Consider the following 18,135-nt stretch of genomic DNA (forward strand, 5'->3'; position numbering starts at 1 on the left):
GGGAAGGTGACAAGTTGCAGCCCTACAGACATAAGTTGACTCTGCCTTTAATTAAATAACTTTTCTAAAAGTTAAAAACTTCAAGATAAATGCAAAGTATCTAAGATAAATGGTTCAGACGTAAAACAGCACATATGTCCGTGATGAGGTCAGCGTGAAACAGAACTGCACTACAGACTTTATACAACTGTTAAACCTCTCACAGTGACACTCTGTGCCCTTTTTCTTTACAGACGTCGTGGTTTAAAACACAACAGTCATTACAGCCTTACAGCTGGCTCTTAAGATTTGTGCATGTGCAATTAACACACTGTAACCTTTACTACAGGAAAAGACATGTTTTCAGCCCCCACAACATCCGTCAAGCAATCATGGCTGGTTGGTAACGTGCTGTACTTTTATCTTTGATTTCTTTTATTGCGCAAATGTATGCATGCCTGTGTTAACTTCCTGCTTTGAAGTAAAAGCCTGTGTGGGCACTTAAAGCCTTTTAGGTGAAGTAAAATATATTATTCACAGCAGCCAATGAGAGAGAGAGCATTTACTGTGCGTGTGTGTCTGTACAAACTCAATACCAGCCCAAGGAGTGACAGCTCTGGCAGAAAGGTAATGGGCGGCCACCTCTACATGGCCCTGTGTGTGTATGTGTCTGCTCCAGAGAGAGAGAGAGTGTGTATGTGTGTATTTGTGTGTGACAGCTAAAGTGCTATTCAACAGGTGTGTACTGCAGTCAGCAGGAACAGAGATTAACTACAAGCTACACAAATGGTCACAAAAGCACACACACACACACACACAGCTACACAAACACATTCATACAGACACAAACACACACACACACACACACACACACACACACACACACACACACACACACACACACACATAAATACTTGCTTAAAAACCAGGCATAAAAACGGCAGGTAAGAAGGTGATTTCTCTAAACAACAGACTTTGCTCCATTTATAAATGAGGACATTGTCATTTTTATATTGTTGAATGTTGGGTTGTAACATGCTCTTATTGTTTTTAATTATATTGCTTAATCTTTACTCAATATGATCATTTAATTGTAATTTCCACAGCCATATTACAGCCATCAAATCATTAGAGTAGACATTTGAATGTTTTATTCATCAGATACATTTCTATTTTTGTGGGGTGGCTTTTAAATTCATTTCTTCAATGTTTATTTGTATAGGGACAAGTACGTATCATAAACAATGCCACACACCACAGCATTTATAGCCTAAGCTTATTTGCAATGCCAGTCCCTAGTTGAGGCTTTTAAACACATAAAACTAAATAACAAATACACAAGAGACGGTATAAAACACAAAGTCAACCATAAGTACATACATTAAGAGCACAAAAAAAATAAGAATTCAACAAGAAAATACAGACTCAAGCTATAATACTATAAAGCACCATAAAACAAGAAGCACCAGATCAGTCATTCATGACTACATAACTAATCCCTCTTAAAAAAAACTGCTGCAGTATGAGTTTAAAGTGATCCTAGTCAGTTCTGCAGGTGAGGAAGTCCACACGATGTGCCCCCAAACAGAAAAAAGCTTGTTATCCAAATGAGGATTTACATAAGGGCACTTTACAGTTCCAATAGATGCTCCATGTGTTCCTGAGCCAGAAACTTTAAGTGGAACCACAAGGTCAGTGAGCACCTAAGGAGCCAGATTTTGTAGGCATTTATGGAAGAGTTTAACATTAGCTAATTCAATAAAATGACCAACACTTAACAAATTTAATTTCCTCAGGCTATGGTTGGTAACTTTTATGAAAAGTAGTTTTTTACATATTTGCTGAGACCATAACTTTGATCACACAGCACAAAATGAGACAGATAATCTGTGAAAAAAATCATACTCCTCTGCATTCTCTAATGCCTTGTAGCATTTCCTATGGCCTTAGCTGTACATTGATAAAAGTTTTGACCAAGTGGCCATGTTAGGTACAGTTAAAAAGTCACCAAGCATCACCCACCAGCCGAACCAACTTTTTCATTTTATAGCTAAACAATACACTTAAATATGTCTTTAAACATCTGAGGTGAGAAATAGGCAATGCATTAACAGAATCTTGTTTCATATTTGATGAGCGCTACATTAGAGACTCCTCTGCTCTGATTTTTTCCACAGATTATCTGTCTCATGTACTTCTTTCCAACTGTAGCTTTAAGAACATGGCAACGATGCGATTTTATTCTGTCCAAAATTTAAATTGCTTGATTGTGTATCATCATAAAAGTGCATGAAAATCATCCTTAGTGGTCGATGACCCAATTACATAATTTGCCCACGAAAGAGTCCTGACAACTTCATTTTTCAGCTGTAAAATATCACGCACAGTACTGTACATCACTCCCACAAAATATTATCATTACCTCCTTTATGTTATGCATTTCCTTCAGGAAATGGGTAATGGTGCAAGCAATAGACAGGGAGGGATCCATCTTGGAGTAAACCAATAGGCTATTAGTTGTAGAGATAAAGACATTTTAATTTGATTGGACAGGAAGAAAGGTGGGATTATTAGGAAAACTGTGATGATGTCATTGGTTGGACAGTTTAGTTCCTCCCACTAAGTCACCATGAAAGATGCACTGCTTTCCAGGGAGTAACATTTTTCCACTAAGTTCAAGAACCCTTTTAATGAGATCTTTAAACAAATATGAAGGATTCAATTTAAATATGTGCAAACACAAAATCACTGGTGCTGAATTGATTGTAGCAAAACAGACTCTCCATTTTTCTGAATCTATCCCTCCATTTCTGATACTCTCCCTTCATCCCTTCCCTCTTTCTCTCCACCTCTCCCTCCCATACACTTTCCCACTTCCTTCCCCCCTCTTCCTATCCTGTCACTTTTCCATTTTTACAACACTTTACACTTTACTGTCCACATCCCCCTTCCTCAAATTCGGACTCTTCCCCTCTTTTATTGTTACCTCTCCGGTCCTTCCCTCTCTCACATCCCCTCTGTCTAATACTCTGTCGCTCTCTCTATCCATTATTCATGGCGCAGTCACAGTCGGCATTAAAGGACCTCGCAATATCGCTACGGCAACAACGCAGCAGAAGCAGCCGCATTGGATCATGGGAAACTGGGTCACCTCCCAGGAGCGGGAGGGTGCGGGGGGTGCAGCGGAGGGAGGTCGCTGTCACACACACACACACACACACACACACACACACACAAACACACGCGTGCACACACACACACACACACACACACACACACACACACACACACACACCTGACAGTTGTCCTACAGAGCAGGACAGGAAAGAGAGAGGTGATGAGAGAGAAAGACAGAGGAGAGACAGAATGGTAGGGAATGAGAGATAATAGGTCTGGTCAATGATCCAGTTACTGGCACAAAAACCACAGAGAGTACACACTGCTCTGTACATCTTGGCCCATGTTAGTCATGCATTGTTAATGCAATGCTAAACGTGTGGCTGTACCATGTTAAACATGAGTAGACTAGACAAGGACAGACTTTCCTAATGCTATAAAAGCTTTTATCATCACTTATACACCTTATGTACAGACTTATATATAGTTGTGTATTATACATGTTCTGGGGCATGCTCTCTGCTTTCTTATATAATTTTATCCAAACCATAATTCAAACACAGGAGGATGTTAGATGACATCGTGAAAAGTAGGGGTGTAAATCACAAGCTCATCACAATGGGATACGATATCAATTCTTTGGACAACAACATGATATATGCTGCTATCACAAAGTCTGCCACAAATACATTTGCGATTAAATTTGGGCCTGCAATCGATATGAGACAATATCTTTGTCTTGGCTGATTACAGTTATCTGCCTGGGGCTGGGCAGCAAGCAGCACTGTTTGAATGTTTAGGAAGGAGGTGTGCTTGGACGCAAATGATGACAAAGATGTGCCACGGAAATTTCAAAAATAAAGGCGTATCTTAAATGTATTGATATGTGTCGATATTTTCACTTTGCTGCCATGACTTTGGATAGTTAAACACTGAATCGATATATCAACACAGAACAATGTATCGTTACAGCTCTAATAAAAAGTAGCAAAGACTAGAGGAACATCTGAATACAATCTGCTTTCTGCTTTTTTAATGCTTTCAAGGCAACTCTGACAACTAACAAAATGATAGCTATCATTTTATGTGTAATAAACAACCAAATTTAAATTAATCTTCCTAAGATGTCCATGTGCTTTTACAGTTTAATGTGATAAGTCCTGAAAAAAAAAGTTCATGAGTGCAATGCTTTTGAGCAGCCAACCACTGAAGCTAAAATATTAGCATTTAAAGGTCAAAATTAAATTATCACATCACCAGACACTTTGTGCATCTATGCTAAAAACATAATTAAAAAAATCTGTTTCAACATATTCTTAAATCAAAGTCAACCATGTTTTCATCCTGTAAAACAAAATATAACACGTGTAAGCTTGTACCAACCTATTTCAACCATCATATGACATTTCATTCATCAATCTATCTCTTTGTTTCACCAAAATACCATGGTTACAATCTGCGGGCTGGAATTCAAGTGGTATCTGCTCTAGATGATGCAGCTCCTGATTACGCAGAAGCATTTTATTGTGGACAGCATCAGCAACTAACGTTACATGGCGCATACGATGGAATTTGTCTCTCTGACATCATCTTTCTCTCCTGACGGACACTACTATCCCATCAGCTACCGTCTGGGCTTCACTATTATGGCACACCCACTTTTCAACGATCAAACCTTTGTTTTCATTTCTTAAACAATGTGACTGAGGTCTAATTCATTCATTCATCCCTCCATTGTCCTCCTAATGACCAAATATGAGGGACTTTACTCCCTCTTGTAACTTTATACCAATCAAATATTCCGTTTTACTGGGAAACATGTCCACAATACGGAAACTAAAGATGCTCTAACTTAGGTTTCATTGGGACACTAAATGCACCAGAAAGGACATTTTTACATGTTCCTTAAAAAATAAAAAAAAAGCAAAAGAAAGCACACACTGTAAACTGGTTGACATGCTGTAATGTACATCTGATTTGTAGTTAGTTGTAGGACAAAACATGTTAAAGCACCAGTATGCTCCTTCAAATATGTCTCTGCTGCCCGGCACAAAGTACCACATTTATTTTCATTCCTATTGATTCCATGATAAACAGATTTCAGTGAACAGAAATGAGTGGAAACAGCACTTAACAGTATGAACAAGGCCACTCTATTGATCATGACCAATCTGCCTCCCACCCGCCTCTCAACAATAAATGATAAAGACCCAGAAGCAAACGCTAACCGATATTCATCTTTTGATGTGAATTCACTATTACACTGTAGATGACTCATCGCAAGAATAAAACAAACACTGGTGCTGCTCCTGACTGCGCGTCAGGTGGGCCTGAATGATGAATGTACAAAATATGAGGAATTTCTTTACAATATTAGGCCCCAGCCCCTTTTTGCACAAGCCACATCTCAATTATCTCAAAGTTAAAAATCCATTCTGTGCCTCTACATCTCCTTTGTGGTTGCTATAGATTTAATGATGGAGATCAATAAGGGATAAGACTATTACATGGATTCACGTCATTACTGTGTTTAATTAAAAAGCATGTGTCTCTATGTTTTACTTCCCGGGTATATCACACACACACACACACACACACACACACACACACACACACACACAGAAACAGTCTGTCACATGTTGCCACCAAGGAAGAAAACTGAAACATCTGTTTCTATGGGAACCCAGCCCTTTGATGATGCAGGCAAAACACACAAACCACACTCGCTAGCATCCAGGTACACACATACATACACACTCACACACTATACTGTTCTGTATCATAGTGACACGCCTTATCACCAGCCAGAGATTCAACAGAGGATGTGTATGTCTACGTGAATCATCACCCTGAGTGTGTGTGTGTGTGTGTGTATGTGTGTGTGTATATAGGAGGGAGAGATAAAGAGCGTGTGTGCGGCTGCCAGATCCCAGACCAGATGGCTAAATGTCAGTGAATACCACACCAACATGACAGCTAGTTCTTCCTAACAGAACCAGTACACACTGCAACACAGCATCACCCATTAATTCAGTGAGAAAGTGAGCTGCAGCTTCTACACTGGATTTCAGATATTTTGCTTCCTGTCTTTGATCTCGGGGCATCCAGAAGGCGTTCACAAACAGGAGCCTGACTGCAGGACCGTTAGTTCAAACATCACAGTGACGACTATTTAATACTGTTAACTGCTGAAATTAAAAACCAATAATGCTTTAAGTCCATTATTGACATGTCTGCTTCTTCCTGTTGCTCCTAAATGCCAATTTTTGCACCTGAGTAGTTTTTAGTTTCTCGCGCTAAAGAAATCGACCGGCAGGTTTTGCATTAAGCTTGGTAGAGACTGATGGGGGGCCTCTTAGTTCAAAGTAGCTGGTGTGCAGTTTGCTTTACTCCTCTGGCGATGTCACACCAGGCTTTTATGGCTGGTCAAATATTAGTCTGGAATGATGAAGACACATACACACACATGCACACGCAGAGTACACATAAGACCTGTTTGCCACCCTAATTTGCCCAGAGATCTACTGAGCACTCCCATTACCTTTGTTGCCATGGCACTGATGTTTGCTGTATAAGCAATTTGTTGTGCTTGTGCCTCATACTGGGAGGCCGGTGAGGGGATGGTCCTACATATTAAGCTTAAGATTTTCCACTTTTAATGTTACAAGGCTGAGCACCAACCATGCAGTCATCAAAAGAGGAGAAAGGGTGGTAAAGAGAAATGCCTGATGCATGTGATAGTCTTCTGTGAAAGATCACAGGTGTGAAACCACTGACAGAGGAGATAAGAATATACTCAACTACAACACAATAGGGAGGAGAAATAATTTGTGATAATTTATGAGGTCATCCTAAAGTTTTTTGATTGATTCACTTGTCAAGCAGAGGCTACCAGTGTTCACAGTAATGATATTCTTGCTGATGTCCTTGACCAAGGGACACACTGTGGTTCCCACTGCTCCTAAATAGTTGAGATGGGTCAAATGCAAATTTCCCCATGGGGGTTTACTAAATTAAAACTTTAAACTTAACACTAACCTTTGCACAGCAATCTGAAAATACCTCATCCCCATTTCTATGATGTCATCTGTATGCTGCCATATGCACAGTTAATACTAAACAAGTGTTAGACTGGGCTTTGTTCCCTGTTTCCGTCATGAGGTTTTTTTTTGATCTGCCCAGAATAAAATAGCTCTCTTTCTGGACAGGAAGCTGTCCTTGACCACAGCCACACAAATTAAAGGGAAATTCCACCTTTCATGTGGATGTCCAATCAGGGTTGATGGTAAATGTTAGTCAACTGAAGCAATAAAATCCTCAGTTTGTGCTATACTAACAGAGAGCGGAGTTCAGCAGCTGTAGAATCTGTTGTTCTTCCTCCTTCCAGCAGCGTCATTTGGTGGGATAGTGACGCATTTGGAAGGAGGAAGCACTCCAAGCCATTTTAGTGGGGACAGGGGGCATGCTCTAGATGCTCTAAAACATAACTTCCTTGTTGTCTTCACTATTTATGTATGTTTCTAAGTATGTATGCAACAAGTATAGTTAAAAAAGCAAAGGCAGCATAATGAGGGGTCTTCATTGCAGCAGTATTGCAGGATCCCTGTGTAAAAAGGACTTATGTTTTCGCTGGGCGTCAGTCGCTTGCTTGCAAGCAATGCATCCTGGTACATGTAGGTACTGCTAACACAGCTCCGTGAGCAGGTCAATACAGTATAGCATGCACTGACTTTATAACTTATACTGACTTCATTCACCATCAACACTGATTGTACAGCCACATAAAAAGTGTCGAATCCTCCCTTTAAGTCAACTGTATCCGCCAGAACAGTGAACTATGACAAGAATGTTTTAACTGAAATTGGGACATTAAGACTGACATCGCTCCCTGTGGTAAGGTTTCACTGAGAACTTTGAGTTTCGTGATGGACAGAGACATTACTCTCTCTTTCTCTCTGCGCGCTCTGTGGGAGCTGTAATGTGGGTCGATGTGAGGCAGAGGACACTTTTAGCTCAGTAAAAATATCCTGCTCTATCTCTTTCTCTTCTTTCTCTCCCTCGCTGCCGCTGTCTCACCCTCCTTTACCGCTGGCACATCTGGAGCTCCAAATGATAAAAAATTCACCTCAGCATTACTAGCCTCTTTCAGATGGTTATGTAATGTTAATAATTCTTTCCTCTCTTTCTGCATCTGCATTACAGAAACTTTATTTTTGTTTCATAAGGCTCATTTGACCTGATTTAACGTGACTTGTTTGTCAAATTACCCTAGTGCTGATTACCAATGCGGCATCAAACAAAACCACATGCATGTTCCCAGATCCTATATGCTGCATGTCCTCCCAAACACAAACATATACAAATATTGCCTCTAAATCACAGGGTCTGGTATGCAGGTTTAGCGTAAACAGGGAGCGTTAGATGGGACAGTTTCCAGGGATCTGCTGAGGAATCATGGGATTTATGCCTGGGACAGATTTCACTCAAAAACTGATAAATACTGATACTTTTCAGATAGCAAGAGAGAGAGAAAAAAGAAATAAAGAATAAAGAAAAAGGGGTTGTGAGGTTTGTGTGGAAATCTCCCTATCTTTATCACCAAAATGGGACTATTAAAAAGTAAGGGAGGAGGAGAGAGGGAAGAGGAAATGGCGTTGTAATGAATGTGGTGCCACAGCTGCCATCATTTAGAGTCTTTATCTTTCACTTTTATTAGAGGTGGAGGAGAAGAACAAGGAAGAGAAGAGAAAGACTCAGAGAAAGAGGAAGGGGGGGCTGACTCAGACAAAAAGGACAAACAGTGTTTTGCTTATTAAGTTTTTTTCAACAGAATGTTACGCTTTAGCCATATTGTTTCTGTTTACCAGCCATGCCAATGCAGTTCTTCCACAGAGGGAGACAAACAAAGTGAGCTACAAAAATGTCCAAGTATTTTTATGCTTATTAAGTTCAAACAGGCAAATAAAAACTGCAAAAGTACAACAAAACACCATACAATACAACATTAACATAATCACTGCAATAAATACACTCGGGTTTGTTGTACAGTGATGCAATAGTGGCTTTATGTTTCCTGCAACATACTAACCACAATCCATTTTCTCTTCCATGTGGCTTTATGGCCATTAGCCCATAACTAGAATATTGCCGACCGCTTTTCATCGGTAGATAATAACAGAAATATGGCGAACACAAAAGAACAATAACAACCTGCCCAATGCTAATCAATTCCCAGCTTATCTATTCAATTAAACCCCACTGATGGAGGCACTCCAGATTCCCATTTTATATTTGTGACATTTCAAGCTTTCAAACCGCATAAAAATAGGAGAATTAAAAGAGAGAAAAAATAGAAAAAAATTCTCATAAAGCACAGGAACTACTCGGATAAAAAGGAAACTTTCTACGTAGAGTGTATTCTTTTTCCTCGCCATGTTTAAGGTTCATTTTAAGTAACACTGGATCCCTGCAGCAGTGAGGAATTAGTACAAAATGGCTCCAAAATATGGAACCAATGGAGCCGAAACCAAACAGCACTCTGAAGTAGTAACTTTGGAGTTGGAAAGCACCCATGTCTCCAACAGAAATGGTAACTGGGGTATTCCTTGTTTCCTCTGGGAGCTGAAAAGGGGAACAGCATTTATAATTTCCAAATAATGACTCCCCAGGCTCCAGCACGGTTGGAACTTGTTGTACTGCAGAAAACTTGCAAGGGGATTTGAAGTTTCCCATCTGCATAGAGGGGCCTACTAATGTGCATATAAGACCAGATAAGATACAGTAGTGAATCATATTAATCTCACTCTGTTTATATAAACACAACACACACTGTCACACTCACATATCGTATTGGTAAGTGTAGTAATAAATGCATCAAATTCCACTGTAGCTATTCACACACCCACATACACCGCCAGACACACAAATAAACACACACATCTACATCCTTATCTGGATGCACCGTGAGTGGTTGCATTCCACAGTGACTTTTTAAAGGTACACACACACACACACACACACACACACACACACGGACCAACACTGTTTAGATAAGTGAACGTACAGATAGATGCTGATCGTTCCTCTCCATCTATAAATAGACACTCCTAGCAACCAGCAGAGTAGCACCCAAAGGAACAGCATGTTAACTTGATCCTCTACAGCAGAGATGATGGCGAGAGAAAGGCAGAGGCACGAGGACATGTGGAGACCCAAGAACAAACATCAAACAATATTTGGAGCAATATATGGGTAATGGACTCTTTATAAGGTAGTGAACTGAGGTTATTTCATCAATTCAATGAAATTCAACATACTGGATCCAAAGGCAAACACAGATGCCAGTTCTGAGGTAAAATGTGTACAAACAAAAGAACACCAAAAATGGCGATAAATAAACCAGTTGGTCTTGCGGCGAAAATCTTAATCCACCTAACAGAGCAGGGTTGGTAATTAGCACCAGCCACCAGCCAAATGCTGGTAAAATATGCAAGTGGCTGCTAAATTTGCTCTTCTCACCTACCAAAAAAATCTTTTAATTGGCTGGTAGATTTTGCAATCCAACAGCCACAGTTGTAGGTGGACAAAAAAAAATAATTTTCAACCCTGATCTAGATAGTGTTCACCCCCATTGGAAGGTTTCATGTTGTATTGTTTCACAACACTGAATCAAAGTAGTTTTAATGTGGCTTCTTTGACATAAAGATAATGACTTCTAAATCTCAGGAAGCTATTTAAATTAACTGCAACTACAAATACATGTTTGGAGCAGCATTCACCCCCTTTAAGTGGACGCACATGCAGGAAAACATCACTGGGGCAGCCCACTAATTTTAGAGGTCACATAATTAGTTAAATGGGCATCACCTGTGTGTAGTCAAGGGGTTTCAACAGCCTGTAGCATAACTACATCTGGATCTGGGGGCAGCTTTTTGTGGATAGCAAAACTACAGGATAGATACAAGATCATTCCCAAGACCCTTAACATCACTTAGAGCACAATCAGTTATTAAGGAAATCGAATTTGTGAGGCATGAGCTGTAAACCTGTCTATTTGAACTTTAGGAAGTTTAACGACTTGGTTAAGGGAAGGAAAACGTCGTCTGCATTGTTAAAAGAAGCCAGCGTAGTCATATGCTTTTAACCTCGAATTAATCACCCTGACCTTCTTTCTGATACTGTAGATTTTATTGTGTGGTAAAAATTTCAGGCAGATACTGACTCAAATAGCTGGATTGGTACCTGTGACAGTGAGGCCGATCTATTGAAAATCTATGTTTACGTCTGATTACACATGTGCACACTACGTCATGTGTAATCAGTGCTCTGGTAGAATGCATTTTCTTCTCATTTTATGCAGCTGTATTGTTCTATTCTCAAATTATAATTCCTGTTTAAGTTTTGACCAATTTGTTGCTGCATTTAAAAGGGTTAGAAAAAGATGAAAACAAAGATTACATAATTGACCAAAGTTTCAAGACAAGGCAGTATTGATAGGAATGTACCAATTACAAGCTGAAATGCAAAACAAATGAATAAATGAAGTGTTATAAGTCAAATTAAAGTCCTTTTTAGAAGTAGTTTAAGCAACAATATGTAGCTGTTGATTGTAGTGACAAAGGTAGGTTGGTCCTCTGTATAAGAGGTCACTTGTCAGGAAACTGCAAACATAGGTCAATTTACATATTTGAAAATGGCCAATTCTATTGTTTGTATAAAAAGAGACACAGAGAGTGGAGGAGGTATCTGTGTCTGTTGTGATGGGGTCCATTACCTTCTAAAAGGTGAGTCATTGACTTAAAAGGTGCTTGTTTCACATGCCTACTGCAGAGCCAGAAGCTAATTCGTCTCACACAAAACACTCTGTCAGCTACTGCGGATTCACACACACACACACACACACACACACACACACTTCATCACACAAAAAAATGAGCAATCGCAACAACCATGAACTCGCAAACATGGCAGACACTATAGAAATGTATGCACACAAAGTAGAAATCCAATAAACCAGCAGAACCTGAACGAGCACTCACGCAGTATCTCACGGACATAACCTCAAACCTCAATCACTGTGAATCCTATTACAGCCTCATTATTGCTTAGGGGATTTAGTGTCACTTTTGTGTGGACATGTGTGTGTGTTCTGGCCTCTCCATCAATCAGTGTCTAATCAGGTGTATTGATCAGCTAATTGCTTGGTTATGACAACATTATTCTGTCAATCTGAAAGTATCCATATTGATCTGATTAGATGGAGGAATGAAGGGAGAGCGAGAGGGAGAAAGTGATTAAGGAGGGAAAGAGCTGGAAGGGGAGAGGGAGAAACAGATACAGAGTAGAAGAGGAATCGTTTTCCTCTCAAACTTCACATTCTAGTTGTACCGTATTTTACCTAAAGACTTTTTCTGACACTGAACTTGCCAAAGTGCAGCAGATAATTCCTCCCTGAGTGAAAAGACTTTCTCACACTTTGGTTCCTACCCTTCTTTCCTCTGTAACCAAGGACAGATGAGGAGCATCACTACGGTTACCATATCCATGACAACCTCTCCCGCTGCTATTATTGGGCATGTCGTCAAGGAGACAGAGCGGAACATTATGGGATGCAGACAGAAATAGAAATCATGTACTGGAAGCAATACAACAGATCTCTGGTATTACATAAGAAAGACCTGTGCAAATCTAGCAAGGGGGTGCCGTATTGATTCTTAAACTCAGGCTCAATCACTCTTAGGGTCAGGGGTAAATATAAAGAGCATCAACAGGATACTGAGCTACCATCATGATGCAGCTGGTTTGAGCTGAGAAGGATCCAACTTTGCACAAGTCTGTAGTTTGTTTGCAAACGATGACAACTGGCAAAAATGGGAAGAAATAAAAACGGCGTGGGTGAGCAAACAAAACCACAAGGGGCTAAGCACAATGTCTCACCCCAAATGACAAGCAGAAAACAAATGACAACAATACTCAACAAGGGGGGAAGGATGACACAAAAATGTGACATAACACAAGGGGTTCATGGCGAGCTGAATTACAAGAGCTTTGATGCAGGGAATATTTAAAAGCCTCCTGCGGCTCAAACCCACATTACACTTCATGAGAGGGTTACCTCGCAGTTTGTAGCAGTGGAATGCAAAGGCTATGCTGTAAGAAACAACTTATAATAGTGTCAGGACAATCCTGAAACAATTGGTGAGGTAACAGGTTCTTCCCAAATGTGCATGAGGGGTCAGCTGGTCTGTTAGAGTGAGCTTAAGCAAAACGAGCTCTGTAAACAGCTCTTGATAAACCCATCATCCAAATGATGAAGATGTCAATATAAGAATCATAAAAGACAGTCCGGAAGATTCACCAGTGAGAGGTAAAGTGCAACACACACCGCCGCCGGCGCAGCGCTGTGGCTGTCAGGGGCCGCCCCCCAACACACACTGACCACGGCACGCAGCGGCACCGTCAACATGTATTTCCCACCCCAGCCCGCTAGGTGGTTGTACCTACACTAGTTGCCAACGGTTGCCAACTGCTAGTAACAGAAGAAGAAGAAGAGGAAAAACTTTGAGGCAACAACAATTTGAATTTCACGGGCGAGTTTCTTATCAAAGTCGTCTTATTAAAAATTTGAAACAACTGGAGTTGATCCAACAAGATGAGACATAAAAGGCTTTTCTCGCAGCGCCGCCATGAGCGCCGGCCGCGCTGGAAATAGAGCAGTGGGCTGAAGCAGAGCGGCGCAGCGCGTCGGCCAGCGCCAGTGTGGGTTGGTTCATAGAATATAACGGAGGCGGGCGTTTCGACGCGCGGCATACGGCGGCGGTGTGTGTTGCACTTAAGATGGATTCTGGCAGTTCTGGGTTTTAATCACTGTTTTGCAAACGCAATAAAAGAACTGGATAAGGTCAACTGTCAAAGTGAATGCATGTTGCAAGCAAATTAAACATGCTTAAGATGCATCTCTGGCAACGTCAAAGAAGGCATTTCTTTAAAATGTTATATATATATTTTTAATTCATCATGGTCAACATATTCTCATAGAACAATTTGTATGGCATCCTACCAAAAATGCATGACATCCTACAAATTAGCACCACATGAATGACGATATGTCCTTCAAGAAAAGTTACAGAGTTTAGTTTTAGGCAAGTAAAGTTACTGTGGTTAGTTTTAGGAAACGTAACATGGCAAGGGCATCCCCTAAAATGACTCAAAGTTTACTCAAAGTTCACACGGCTCTGAACGCTCGACTTAAGGAGAAAGTCCGGGTTTTGGAGTCCCATCCACCTCAACCTACCACCATACAAAATCACTTGGGACTGCTTCCTTCTTTACTCCTGTCAGTGTACTGATCACATGAGCGCAGCCTTTCAAAATAAGGCTACATTAGTTTTCATAAGAAAACATATGTCTACATTACATAATGAGACTTGCTTGATGTCACAGAATTGTCAACTTGTTCTACTCCGTTTCCATCTTCAGGCTGACATACATCCACTCTAACTGATTTCTGCGGAAGAGGGGAATTCATTTTTCCTAACTAATCGCTACAGACCAATGTATCTGCCTGAATATAACATCATTTTAAGTCCACATGGAAGTGTGGCTATGCCAGCATGCTGGTTTTCCCAGGGTTTTAAGAGTGGAGCAGAGCAAAGAATAACAAACTACAATGTCAGGCGACATTGAGAGGATATGTCAGTTTTATATCAGCCTCAATAGCAGTGTCTCTCATGTCTAAAGTGCTCCCTATTGGTGTTATTATTCCTCAGTGGTTCCAGCACACCCCTTTACAGCAGTTTGAGTTAGTATTGGCCAAGGCACTAACTGGCTTGTTGAGTTCCCTTGCAGCATTGGCCATTTTTATTTTAACCAAGAAACTGCTGTTTCATGTCAGGATGCTAAATAAATCCGTTTACTTGTAAACTCAAGTTTTGTTTTACAAAAATGTGTATATAAATAAAGAGCTTGAAAATATTTACAATGACAGACACATATTGAGGCTGCAAAAGTATTTCAAGTTAAAACCAAATGTGGGAGTGTTTTAACTTGTATACTTGCTAATACCACACACATACACAAAGACATGTACAGACACACAGACACACACACACACACACACACACACACACACACACACACAGATACATGGTTCAACCATATAGTTAAGCCTTCTGGTCCATCTGCACACTGCTTCCTGTCTGTCAGAAGGTTATAAAACTAATTGACCACAGCTGTGGTGGTGGTGAGTAGGTTGTGCGTGTGTGTGTGTGTGTGTGTGTGTGTGTGTGTGTGTGTGTGTGTGTGTGTGCATTGTATCTTTTCAATAACCCTGCAAGAATAGAAGACCTGAAAATGTAGCAGGCCAAATTTTGCATTTAAGTGTATGCATGCTCGTGCATGTCTGTGTGTGTGTGTGTGTGTGTGTGTGTGTGTGTGTGTGTGTGTCTGTGTCTGTGTCTGTGTCTGCATGCCAGCGGGTCATGTTGTATACTGTTTCACAACAGCTAAGAGAGTGGCTTTAAATTCTCCTCATGGTGTTGAAAGACAGTGAGAGACAGTAGACTTACTGCTATTCAGTCTAGACTGTCCGATGAAAACATAAATAAATTATATACATACAAAAACAAAATTAATAAAGGCATAAACAGCTTTAACTTGCACTGTTTTATGTATAAGATTCTCTTTTTGTTTTGTTTTATTGTTTTTATTTGTGTGATTTTCTTTTCTTTCTTTTTAATACATATTTAATCAGCATTGTTGGAGTCTGAGATCCAAGATTTATATTACCAGCAACTGCTTCTTTGTAATTGTTGTGTATATGCTGATAATAAGGAGCTTGAACTTTCTAAATTACACATTAAGCATTACTTTTCTTACATGCCACGATTGACCCCACTTACATAAGAAAAGTCAGTACTAACACAAAATATTCACTACGTTTAAACAGCTGTGCTGCCTGATTTCATTAAGGACTACTCATCCTGGAAGTCCAGGCTGTGAAGATACATCAGAAGCTGAATTTCTAAGTTCTGACTGTCTGAGTTGTAAAGAATTTACTCTTTGCTGGTTCATTCATTAGTTCTCTACCTGTGATTTAAGTTTTTTTGTTTTTTTACATGATTCAAAGGCTGGATAATACAAGTGGATTTCTTAATGATATTAAACTAATAAAGCACTTACAGAAGCTAAAGAATGCCTTAAATTGTTAATTGTAATGTGATCACTGAGACTTGATCTACAAAGCCTTGCAGGGAAAGTATTGTAATTGCTGTATGTTTGCCTCCTACAGAAATCAGAGAGATATAAAGAGAGGCAGAAAGAGTGGGTGATGGACACAAATTAAGAAGATGAAAACAGCTGTCCTCCCTCAGTTCTATTTACTCTTCCACTGACTCATATACCTGCTCTGACACTGTCATTAAAGGAGGAATCAGAGGGTAGATACACAGTAAAACAAACGCTAATACTCCACTCACATACGTCAGGCTACCATGATGCGCTGAATGTGCTTATGTACATACAAAAAGTAATGAACCAGAATTGACATATAACCAACAAAATCATGATGACTGCAATCACGTGATCAATGCACTGACGGGGGTAGAGAGGGAAGTTGTAAAAGTAAGACTAAAGTCTGTGTAAAGAGGCAGGCCGTGCAAACTGTTGTATGAAGATACATTGCATATGTATAGTAAGTAACTTTTTGAATAGACAAGGTCCCTGATAGTCCTTTTGTTTGGTCATGTGAAACTGGCTGCTCTCCTCCTCCTCTCCTTTCAATAAGCACTTAGCTCATGCATGGACATGTTGATAAGTGATGTAAAGTAAGTCAATGTGGCTAAATCATTCCTCGAAAGAAGTAAAGACAGACAGAGTGACAGATGTTGCATGGCCTCTGAGGGATTAGTGTCCTCCTCTCACTAATACACTGGCATACATCTGCAAGCACACACACACACACACAAACATAAATACACACACATAAATTGTACAGATGTAAGTAATCATAGTGATTTATAACCATGCGATTGGCTGGTGATCTCACGGTGGACCCTGCCTCTCACCCAGTGTCAGCTGGGATTGGCTCATCCTCAAGGATGAGCGGGTATAGCTAATGGATGGATGGATATTGATTTATATAACCCCAGAGCAACATGCTGCTTCACACACACACACACACACACACACACACACACACACTATGGTGAGTGGCCAGGTTAAGATAATTAGATCAGAGGTTTGGCAAGACGCAGTCAGAAAATCAGAGTTTTGAAGCAACAGATGTCTTTGTTTTGTGAGGTATTTCTGCTTTACTCTGAAAAATATCAGATTATACTACATTTACTACATTAGACCAAATGGCATTTTGGCAACCACAAAATCAATCCTCAATCACAACAACTATTTCCTCCTTAGCCAAAAAATTCTGTTGCCCACAAGAAAATGATGCTTTGCCTTTGATCAAATCAACTCACATGGCTTTTTTGATACAACTCAAGAGTCCTCAGTCCAAATAACCGAAACCCTCCATTTTCCTCAGGCTTCAAAGTGGAACATCATAATCAACAGCTCTGCTGTATCCAAACAATCAATGATAAGAGGAAATCATGCTCAAAGAAGATGTTATTCTGAGGAAAAGATGTCTTTTTTCTCCCCACTTCATTTCTTTATTTGTTCCCGTTCCCTTCTGCTCTCATATTTATCTCCTCCACTCTTTGCCTCTCACTTATTTCACTCCACACCTCTTGTCTGTCACCTTCATGAAGCAGTCACAGTGTAATACAGCATCCCCCACTACTGCTTGCTATATACATGGCAGCAAATTACACACACAATGGAATCAGCTGGATATGTGCAAATGACATGCGGCTCAGCTAATTAACAGCAAAAAATGTTTCATAGACCAACCACACATCTAATAAAATGTGAGTCAAGAGAATACATCCACATGGGAAACTCAGGTGTCAGGCTACAAACTCTAAAATCAAGAAACCCTGCCCTCCAGGACTGGAGGAAAGACTAGCCAATGGGCTAAGCAGT

The 18,135-nt window shown here is 40.2% G+C and overlaps 1 protein-coding gene across 2 annotated transcripts in view; it reads right to left on the reverse strand.

Moving 5' to 3' along the window:
* cacna1c (calcium channel, voltage-dependent, L type, alpha 1C subunit) overlaps positions 1-18,135 on the reverse strand; it is a 284,841-nt gene that overhangs the window by 177,215 nt on the left and 89,491 nt on the right. The window lies entirely within an intron of this gene.

This window comes from Epinephelus fuscoguttatus, linkage group LG22 (genome assembly GCF_011397635.1).
Source record: "Epinephelus fuscoguttatus linkage group LG22, E.fuscoguttatus.final_Chr_v1".
Lineage (NCBI taxonomy): Eukaryota > Metazoa > Chordata > Actinopteri > Perciformes > Serranidae > Epinephelus > Epinephelus fuscoguttatus.